Below are 11,740 nucleotides of genomic sequence, written 5' to 3' on the forward strand. Positions count from 1 at the left end.
GCCTTAAATTACATTGTGCACACACAACTACAACAGTTTGCATTTGCTCAGGAACATATAATCACATTAAAAACAAATAACCTTGTATTTCATAGTTTAGCTGGCTCTTAAAATAGTTTCCCTGGGGGGGAAACAAGTATTTTGTGTTGTTTAAGAAACTGGTATATGTAAATGAAATGCTAGGTGTTCGTTTAAACTTGGAGAAAACCTACAGATGAACTTTTGGGTGTTTTTTCTAAAATGCAAGAGATATGTGCTTAATCACTGTTCATATAGTGAAGGAATGGGATGGCAGATACAGACGCAGATGAAACTCTACATTTTGTAAATGTAGAGTTGGATATTCTAAATGGAAGAACTGACACTGACAGTTGTTTACAGAAAACAAAGGTTAAGAAAAATGTTGAAGAATATCTACTCTTAGAAAGAGAGAAGTGTTATACAACACATAAATGAGAGCTAGAGATTCAAAAAGCACTTATTTTACTGTTTTAAAAGAAAAACAGGGGCTTCCCTGGTGGCGCAGTGGTTGAGAGTCCGCCTGCCGATGCAGGGGACGTGGGTTCGTGTCCTGGTCCGGGAGGATCCCACATGCCGCGGAGCAGCTGGGCCCGTGAGCCGTGGCCGCTGAGCCTGTGCGTCCGGAGCCTGTGCCCCGCAACGGGAGAGGCCACAGCAGTGAGAGGCCCGCGTACCGCAAAAAAAAAAAAAAAAAAAAAGAAGAAAAACAAAAAAATAATAGGGAGAGAGTCTAGACCAATTAGAACTGAGGCAGCTGTAACAAAGATGGAACACAGTACAATGATTTGAGCCCTTAAAGGAAATGACCAACTAAAATGAAATTTCACAAGTCTTCATGTCTATAATAATATATGAATGCACAAAATATCAAAAATATGAAGTCTGGATTTTTCCCCTTAGGTTTGTAATAAACTGTCAAACCTCTGCTTAATGTAGTTACTTTTATAAGCCTTCTGATTATCAGAGCATGCTATACAGGTACATGCATGCTAGAATTTTACCATGAGAATTACAGTTCTCATCTCAAACTAGTGACTTGCCTGTTACCCATATTTATATATATTTCATTTCCATTATAAAACACTTAAGACCTTTCTAATGGTACATTTTAATTAACATATTACATAAAAAAGAATCTTGATTTTTAAAATGAACCTTTTTAGTACTGTAACATGATGGGTTTAATTGAACAGTTGGAACATAATATGGTAACTACATTGTACTGTTTAATTCACATTAATTCACAGTTTAATGTAGGAAAATGTTTGATTTTTAAAGTATAACCAAGATGAGACTGTAGAGTTATAAGCAGTAAAATATTAGAAAACAGTGAATGAATAAATACGATGCTTTTCCATCAGTGGCCAATCATTATTTTGCTTTTAGGAACCTGGAAGAAATTGTCTTCTTTGAGTTTCAAATGTTCTGGTAAATCTAGTCATTTCTTAGCTTCCTCAATATCACCTTGAATTGCTGAAATAAGTGACTCTGAAGAATCAAAAGTTCTTTTCTGGTCTGAGGTAGCCGGCGATGGCCACGTTGAGAACTTCCCCGTAGAAGTCCTCTTTGAAAGTATGCATGATGTGAGTTTCCATGGACTCTTTTGTATTCTTGTAGTTTGGGTTCCATCCTATGCTCACCACCATCTTATGGACGTCTCCACTTCCAACACTGGCCCAACCATAATATATGCCAGTGGATACGTCAGCTGGAAGATTATCTACTACTTGTTCAGGAAAGTTAGCTGTAGGGATGCCCAGCTACTTGGAGCCGCGACCGAAGCCCCGCACCACCTGGCTGCGGCGGAAGTACGGCAGGTGCCTCATGACGCCGTCAGCTAGGGGTGCAGGCTGTGGTCCAGTCTGCGCGTCCCGCGGAGCCGCTGTTGAGGCGGTGCCTGGACCCCCTGGACCAGCCGGGGGACATGGGTGGGAGCTCCGCAGGCCAGCCGGCTGGCTGGGCGAGTGCACGGGCATACAACGGGCCTAGCGGCACAGACGACACACCATGGCGAGACCCTCACGCGTGACCGAACAGAAGGTGCCGGGTGACTCAGATGCTGCGTCTGGGCTCCTGAACGCCGGCGACCGAGGAAGTGTGTGTTTCTATGTATTTTTAAATTTCTTCTTTGATTTCTTCAGTGATCTCTTGGTTATTTAGTAGTGCACTGTTTAGCCTCCATGTATTTGTGGTTTTTACCGTTTTTTTTCCCTGTAATTGATTTCCAATCTCATAGCATTGTGGTCAGAAAAGATGTTTCATACGATTTCAATTTTCTTAAATTTCCCAAGGTTTGATTTGTGACCCAAGATGTGATCTACCCTGGAGAATGTTCCATGTGCAGTTGAGAAGAAAGTGTATTCTGCCACTTTCAGGTGGAATATTCTATAAATATCAATTAAATCTCCCTGGTCTATTGTGTCATTTAAACCTTGTGTTTCCTCATTTATTTTCTGTTTGGATGATCTGTCTACTGATGTAAGGGGGATTAAAGTCCCCTACTATTTTTGTGTTACTGTTGATTTCCCCTTTCATGGCTGTTAGGATTTGCCTTATGTATTGAGGTGCTCCTATGTTGGGTACATAAACATTTATAATTGTTATATCTTCTTCTTGGATTGATCCCTTGATCATTATGTAGTGTCCTTCCTTATCTCTGGTAACAGTCTTTAAAGTCTATTTTATCTGATATGAGAATTGTTATTCCAGCTTTCATTTGATTTCCATTTGCATGTAATATCTTTTTCCAGCCCTTCAGTTTCAGTCTGCATGTGTCCCTAGGTCTGAAGTGGGTCTCTTGTAGACAGCACATAAAGGGGTCTTGTTTTTGTATCCATTCAGCCAGTCTTTGTCTTCTGGTTGGGGCATTTAATCCATTTATACTCAAGGTTATTACCAATATATATGTTCCTATTACCATTTTCTTAATTGTTTTGGGTTTGTTTTTGTGGGTCTTTTTTCTTCTCTCATGTTTCCTGCCTAGAGAAGTTCCTTTAGCATTTGTTGTAAAGCTGGTTTGGTGGTGCTGAATTCTCTTAGCTTTTGCTTGTTTGAAAAGCTTTTGATATCTCCGTGGAATCTGAATGAGATCCTTGCTGGGCAGAGTAATCTTGGTTGTAGGTTTTTCTCTTTCATCACTTTAAGTATACCCTGCCACTCTCTTCTGGCTTGTAGAGTTTCTGCTGAAAAATCAGCTGATAACCTCATGGGGATTCCTTTGTATGTTATTTGCTGCTTTTCCCTTGCTGCTTTTTATACTTTTTCTTTGAATTTAATTTTTGTTAGTTTGATTAATATGTGTCTTGGTGTGTTTCTCCTAGGATTTATCCTGTATGGGACTCTCTGTGCTTCCTGGACTTGATTGACTATTTCCTTTCCCATGTTAGGGAAGTTTTCGACTATAATCTCTTCAAATATTTTATTCTTTTTCTCTTCTTCTTCTGGGGCCCCTATAATTCAAAAGTTGGTGCATTTAGTGTTGTCCCAGAGGTCTCTGAGACTGTCCTTAATTCTTTTCATTCTTTTTTCTTTATTCTGCTCTGCAGTAGTTATTTCCACCATTTTGTCTTCCAGGTCACTTATTCGTTCTTCTGCCCCAGTTCTTCTGTTATTGATCCCATCTAGTGTATTTTTCATTTCAGTTATTGTGTTGTTCATCTCCGCTTGTTTGTTCTTTAGTTCTTCTAGATCTTTGTTAAACATTTCTTGTATTTTCTCAATCCGTGCCTCCATTCTATTTTCAAGATTCTGGATCACCTTTACTATCATTACTCTGAATTCTTTTTCAGGTAGATTGCCTATTTCTTCTTCATTTATTTGGTCTTGTAGGTTTTTACCTTGCTCCTTCATCTGTGACATAGTTTTTTGTCATCTCATTTTTTTTTTTTTTATGAGTAAAATTGTGTTCCTGTCTCACTGGTTGTTTGGCCTGAGGCTTCCAGCACTGGAGTTTGTAGGCTGTTGGGTAGAGCTGGGTCTTGGTGCTGAGATGAGGACCTCCGGGAGACCTCACTCTGATGAATATTTCCAGGAGTCTGAGGTTCTCTGTTAGTCCAGTGGTTCGGACTCGGAGCTCCCACCACAGGAGCTTCAGCCGACCCCCGGCTCGTGAACCAAGATCCCGCAAGCTGCACAGGGTGGCAAAAAAAATAAAAAAGAGGAGAACGATAACAAAGTAAAAAATAAAATTAGACTAGGAAACAAACAGATATGTTAGAAAGAAAAAATATATATATAGATGAAACAACAACCAGAAGGTAAAACAGAACCACAATAGTATAAAAGAGGAGAAAAAAAAAAGGTGGAAAGGCCTTGGCTGTGGAGGGTGGGACCTAAGCAGGGGTGGGGTTTGCGTGGTGGGTGGGGCCTCTGCTTAGGACCCACAGGGCTGGAAAAGGCCCTGGGGGTGTGGGGTGTGGGGCCTCGGCTCAATGGAACAGAAGGGGCCCAGCCGTGTCTCCCACCTCTGGTCTCAGAGGACGGGGGAACCCCACCAGGGAGCTCAGCAGTTTTCCTGGGCCTCGAGTGGGTGAGGCAAATATCCTCCACTCCTCTCCCGCTCCTCCAGTCCTGGAGGGCCCCTCCTGCCTGCCTCTCGTACTCCCTCCCTCCCCCCCCCCACCCCCCCTGCCCCGGCCTCCCGCCCCAACCTCCCTCCTATGCCCCCAGGACCCACGCAGCCTGGAGGGGGCTTTGGAGGGTGGGGGACTGGCCTGGGAGCTCAGTAGGTTTCCCGGGCTCTAGTGGGTGGTGCCAATGCCCTCTGCTCCTTCCCCTGCTCCTCTGGTTCTGGAGGGACCCTCCTGCCTGCCTCTCCTGTTCTCCCCCAGCCTCCCTCCCATGCCCCCAAGACCAGTGCGGCCCGGAGCAGGCCTCTGAGGGCGTAGGACCCTGCCCAAGAGCCCACAGACATCCCCGGCCGATTGGGCAGGGGATACACTGGGCACACACCCCACGATCCGAGCCCCCGAGCGTCCCTCCAGGCATGGGAACCCCTCACCCCTCTCAGCCGCACCCCTCAGGGGTGCCAGTCCTGTTCCACCTCCACTTCTCCTCCCCAACTCAGTCCCCACACATCCTACCGGTTTGCTTTGGGGTTCCTCCCGTCTCCTTGGGCGTTGAGGTCCCCCCATCGGCATCCTGCAGGAGCCCTAGTCGTGGGGAGATGCAAACTCCGAGTCTTCCCACACTGCCATCTTGACTCCACCACCTAGGATTTACTCTTTTAACATCTTTCATATATAATGTACAGCTTTTAATTATAGGTTTTTTTTTTAATTATAGGTTTTTTTAATTAGTACAGGTTTTAATTATATTCATCACGTGTGCATTATATCCCTAGTACTTATTTATCTTATAACTGGAAGTTTGTACCTTTTGACTACCTTCATCTAACTCACCCCCCCCAACCCCTACCTCTAGTAACTACAAATCTGATTTTTTTACTGTTCACTCCATGACGTTTAATCACCTTGTAGCTGCCCATGAGCTGGTATGATTGGAAAGGGAGGATTCCCACAGCATCTGTTTTCTAATTGTGAATGGCTACATGAGAATCATCATAGTATTCCACTTCAAATGTCAGCTTCTTAGCTTCATCCCTCATCTCCTGTGGTACTACACAACCCCTTTCAATAGCTGTAACACAGTTCTCTGTTAGGAAGAATAATAAGCATTATACATTGTATAGTGGCAGGTACCCTAGATGTGTGCAGTATTCGAATTCCATTGTTCTAAATGCATTTGTAGTACCTTGGCTCATTAACACATGTTCTTACTTATTCATTTATTTAAACAGCTTTTTTTTACTGAGCCAATCCCATATTTCAGGCATTGCATTTGATGCTGTGGTAATGATGATGAATGTGATATTCAAAGAGTTCACAGTCTAATAGTGCAAACAAATAATTAATCAGACAATTACAATATAGTGTTTGACATATTATAATGGGGGGAGTAGAGGGTGCAATAGGAACAGAGAGGAAGTATATGTAACCTAGATTTCTGGGAGCTTGAGGGCCCTGCTATAATGTGACTTGGACAATGGCTGGGAGTTAAGGAACATGGAGTTTGGTGGGGATGGGGTTTGGGCATGGATGGGTTTCAGAACAAGGAACTACATGTGTGAAGGCTCAGAGACAAGGGAGCCTGGTATCATTTGAGGGGCAGGAACTGGGAGAAGACTGAAAGAAGCTCAGTGTAATTGAGGCACTGTGCGCGAGGAGTGAAATGAAAGATGTAAGAGTAACATGGAAGATTCATGTAGAGAAAGGAGTGGTAAGAATACAAAATTTACTCAGCTGGTAATTGGCTGTGTGATCCTGGTAAGTCACTACACTGCGCTTACCTGGGTCTTGATTTTCTTCCCCATAAAATGAAGGTGACAGCCAAATGACCTCAGAAATTACATCTGCCCATACCCTATCAAAGCTAAGTTCAGTAAGTCCCTTTGCAGAAAGTTTTCTGCAAATGGCTTCTGTTAGTGGGGTTGGGAAGGGTTAATAATATTCTATCCCAGGAGTATAAAACCCAGAAGCTTGGTCTGCATTTTATTTTTCTCATGAAAGTTCATCTCAGTTTCTTTGCACTCCGTTTTGTTCTATTACTACATACACTGTTAATATTACAAAGAATAATGTTATTTATTTTAACCTTTGGTACCAAAGTCTAATGTTGCTAAATCATAGATAACTATCAAGCCAATCCCAATAAAGTAAATTTAAAGAGAAGTAACATTTCCTCATATTCCAATTCAGTAATGTAAATTGCTTGAGGACTTTCTGAATAAGTTGGAAAAAACTGCCTGTTTCTAGGGTCAAATTCTGAAATTAGGTTTCAAGGTAGGGAAGATGACTGTATTAAATTAATATCTGGGACTTATTTATAGTCATTACCTGTTAGTCATAGTAAATGTGAAGAGCAGAAGTGGCAACTTTTCTGATCTTTTTATGTGCTTGTAAACTCTGCAAAAGTGGCCATTTAGCAATAAATGCATGTTCTCCATCAAGTTAGCATCAATGCCTACCTCATCTCCTCAGGAAATTAGATTCACCTTTTGCATTTTCACCCACGATTTGGTGACCATGGTCTTTAAATATTTTGAGAACACTAAATTTAAAATGCTTGAAAAGCTATGTGTTGTTTAATTTTCAGTTTAGATTTTCTCGCATACACCATTGTACGAAACATTGCGTTAACCTCATGCTTCAATGGAGAAGAATCTTAGTTCTAAATTCTCAGCATGCTTTTCTTTTCCTATGAATGCGAAGCTTCAATCCACAGTCAATAATGTGGGAACTGTCTATTGTTTTTCTCGGCTAGTGATGGATGGATTTTGGTACTCTCTTACTGCTGGTGACAAAATAGGATACATTTATTTAAATACTGCTGGGAGATAGGAGTGAAATATTTAGCTGAAGATTTTTAAAGGAGAGCTACTTAAGGGTCAGTTTCAGAGTTCTATAAAAAGTATTTGGGCCACATTGTTTCAGAACCCAGAACCATAGTCTCATAAGCTCTGAACTCAATATACATAGAAGCATGGGCGGACTCATAGAGCTAGAAAGTGGCTTCAAGGTCAAACACTCCAACACCTGTATTTTTGAGATGCTTTGTAGCTTGACTGATTTCAGTCAAGCTACAAAGTGCACTTTAATAATTTCAACCAAAATTATTGTTGATTTATGTCAATCACTACTAGGTGGGACTGCATAGCAATATCATATAGTGAGGCCCAGGAAATGCATGATAATATCCTAGGAAAACCCAGTTCTCTTTAGATGTAAAAATTCTTGCACTCTTACTTGTTTACATAGAAAATATTTTGCAGTCAAGACCTTTAAACTCACTCAGTACTCTACACAAACACAATCTGGCCCTTGCAGATGGAATTGTTTGCTGCTTACCATATGCAAGTTTTGTTCTCTCTTTTATGGGTTCTTACACACAGTTCCAATTTCTACAGTGTCTTTTACCCTGTTGTTCATGTTGTAGTTCTATAAGCTCCCAAGGCTCAGCTTAGGGCTGACCTGCTCCCCGAGGGCTTCCCGTCTTCCAGTCAGAAATGAGGTCTCTATGCCTTGAATCTGTGGTCTTCTGGATTTCATTCAACTCTGCTTTTCCAGTGTGTCTAGCACAATGTTGTTATTAAATGTTTAATGAATGTATGCTGAAGAGAAATATTTCTGAAATACCAAACAGTAAACTGTTGATTGAAAATAAACCCATAAAAGCAGCACAAATTGCACCTTGTAAATAAATAATTTTTTGGAGGAAGTTAGGTCATTTCAAAATTGTGTTATAGTCAGTTGCTAATTAAGTTGTACTATAATTTAATTTAATTCCCAATTAAATTTAATTTATTGGTCATATATATCAGTATTCAAACAAATCACAATGAAAATTTTATTATAACATAATTTTGCAGTATTTTTTTCTTTCATTGGTCTTTCCTCTTATCTTCACATTTGATCTTCATACCTGTTTCTCAAGAAAAGAGGTATCATTATCCCCATTTTATAGATGAAGACAGTGATGACATGGGCAAAGGTAGCCATCTGGGGTCACACAGTGACTGCTTAAAGGGCTCTTCAAAACTGACTTAAAGCTCTTTTATTGCCATTCTCTAAAAGGTTTCCCACAGCCACCCTCTTTTATACTTGATCTGAGACCTCTCACTTCTCATAAAATCTTGGGTGTAAGAGTCATATGCATAAGATATGTCACATTACACAAACACACATACACACAAATACCAATTTCCATCTTGGAGCAATTCAAATGCCTTATTGATTTCTTTCAAAGGGCAACTCATGGTGGGGACTTCCCTGGTGGCGCAATGGTTAAGAATCCGCTTGCCAATGCAAGAGACACAGGTTCAAGCCCTGGTCCGGGAAGATCGCACATGCCGTGGAGCAACTAAGCCCGTGTACCACAACTACTGAGCCTGCGCTCTAGAGCCCACGAGCCACAGCTACTGAGCCTGCATGCCACAACTACTGAGCCCGTGCACCTCGAGTCCGTGCTCCGCAACAAGAGAAGCCACCACAATGAGAAGCCCGCACACCACAACGAAGAGTAGCCCCCGCTCGCCGCAACTAGAGAAAGCCCGCATGCAGCAACGAAGACCCAATGTGGCCAAAAATAAATAAATAAATAAAGGCAACTTATGGGTTATAAGTAGATCTATGTTAATTTTTTTTACAAGTAGTCAGTTACCAGTTTAGGAATAGAGTCTGGTTTTAAACTCTGTAGAAGGAGAGGTCAATAATAACAAGACTTGGGAAAAAAGAATCAAAACTAAACAAAGAATCAAACGAACTGTTTATGTAGAAAATTGGCAAAAGCATTCGTGGGGGATAGTAAACCATTTACTTTCTGACTCCTTTCCTAATCATCAAAAGCAAGGTAATTTAATTCATAGCAGAATCCAGTTACTGCTCAGTAGTACTAAGATTACCAATATGGTAGCTGAGCCCTACATGGGCTATAGTGGACTGGACTGTTGGAGTGGATCCAGTACTGCCATGGTCGCAGACCATCAGCCCGCAGCTATCCTTTGTGCTCAGGGCACCGGTGATTTCCTGTAACAGCTTACCCTCCAGCTGGTATGATTTGAGTTACCATGTACCAAGCCTCTCTGAGGCTCTAGATATATCTCCTTCACAAACCTAACATTTCAATCTCACAAATAAAATTCTGTACTTTAATAGTGTTTTGAGAGTAACGTAGTAGAGTAGTTGCAGAAGTTGCTGGTGGCATCCTGCCTAGATCCCATTTACTATTTGATTACAGTGAGTAAGGCAGAAGCAGGCATTATTTTCCCTATTTTTCTGACTTTGAGGGGACTGATGTTCGGAGAGGTTAAATATTTTTTACTGATTGTATTTATTATGTTTTTCTTTTTTTAAAATATATTTTAGAATACTTTGATATCTTGGGACCTTGTGGACCCAGCGAGGGACTGCCTCTCCTGGGGTTAGCTAATTTCCAGAGATAGCAAACAGCTTGCTTCAGTACATCTTTGATATGCAAGCCAACCAATCTCAGTCCATATCCCCCATCCACCTCCTTTTGTTGGTGCCAACATTCTGGGACACTATCCTCCTGCCCTAAATCACCCCAGGGCCAGTTACCAGATAACTGGGACCACCCCTATGGCCCAGAATCCACTGAAGCTCACTTAGCCTGCCTACCCCACCTTGCCTGTTCCTTTTCCTGAAATCCACAATAAAGGCCCTGGCCCATGCTTTTCCTTAGCTCTTTCTGCCTCCTGACTGACCCTGGGCTTCCCCATATGGCCCTGCATGGCGTGGCATGCTCCCTTCTTTTGGGGAAACCATGAGCAATAAACTCTTCTTTCACGGCAGTTGTCACTGTGTCTGTCATCGTACCATATCTGACTAAATCAAATCCTGGGTACATTTTAAGACACTGATGGACATCTAGAAAGTGGATGTGCTGAACCTAGAACCCAGGTCTTTATATTCCTAGCAGGGTTGTGTTTCTACAACATTATGTTCCTTATAAATTTATGTAAAATTGCATTTAAGGCTATTTTGAAATGTTAGGATATGGTAAAAAAAAAAAAGGGGTTGACTTCTTTTTATAAAAGACAGCTAGTACACTTTATCAGAGCCTTGGCCTCAAATATTTTATGTTGCCTAATGGGACAATTTTTACTAAAATATTTGAATATTATATAATTATTATGCAAGAATTTGAGTAACTTAGAAACTTGTCAGCATGGAATTGAATGATAGGAAAAACCCATCACAGATTTTTCCATCCAAAACAAGAATCTTATTAAGGGTGATCTTCTTCAGTGTGTTGCATATAGTGAGAGAGGATGGAGACATGGCAGATACGTGAGGAATGTTAGAAAATGTGAATAAATTCCTTCAATGAAGCAAAGGGTTAGCGCTGAGAAGAAATATCGGTGTCAATTATACTTAGTCATTCCAAGCACCAGCCTCATCACTTTTGAAATGGTTTAATTTTTAAATTGGGTTTTTATTCAAATTGGAAATTCAGACATCTAGAGTTTCTGGAAAAAGAAACTTTCATGATGGGAGGTTGGTCAATGGTAAAGTTTTCTCTAGTATTTGACATTGAAGTACTTATACAGTTTTATTTACATTTAATCAACTCATGGAAAACTGCACGAATGAAGAAATAAAAGAGCACCCAGATATCTTAAAACAGGAAGAAATCCTTCACTTATCTTTTGCAATATAGGTACCTTCCTCCTCAACTTTTGTCTGAAGCTACTGTTATCATTATTGTTTCTGCTACAATTAAACGTTAATTTTGTGCCTAACGTTTGTCAGCTTGTTTGCCAAGTGCTTTACCTGCATTTTCTCCTTTAGTTCTCACTACACTAGGTAAGAAAAGAACTACTATATTTACCCTATTTTTCAGATGATGGGACTGGCAATTAAGGAGTTTAAAAAACTTGCTAAAAAAATGGTTATGAAGAACCTAGGGGCAGGACAGGAATAACGACGCAGACGTAGAGAATGGACTTGAGGATATGGGGAGGGGGAAGGGTAAGCTGGGACGAAGTGAGAGAGTGGCATGGACAAATATACACTACCAAATGTAAAACAGATAGCTAGTGGGAAGCAGCCTCATAGCACAGGGAGATCAGCTCGGTGCTTTTTGACCAGCTAGAAGGGTGGGATCGGGAGAGTGGGAGGGAGGGAGATGCAAGAGGGAAGAG

General features: G+C 41.2%; 1 pseudogene; it reads right to left on the reverse strand.

Moving 5' to 3' along the window:
• Positions 1–499: 499 nt before the first annotated feature.
• Positions 500–2,223, reverse strand: LOC101283621 (riboflavin kinase-like; annotated as a pseudogene).
• Positions 2,224–11,740: the final 9,517 nt, after the last annotated feature.

The sequence above is a fragment of the Orcinus orca genome, chromosome 4, assembly GCF_937001465.1.
Source record: "Orcinus orca chromosome 4, mOrcOrc1.1, whole genome shotgun sequence".
Classification (NCBI taxonomy): domain Eukaryota; kingdom Metazoa; phylum Chordata; class Mammalia; order Artiodactyla; family Delphinidae; genus Orcinus; species Orcinus orca.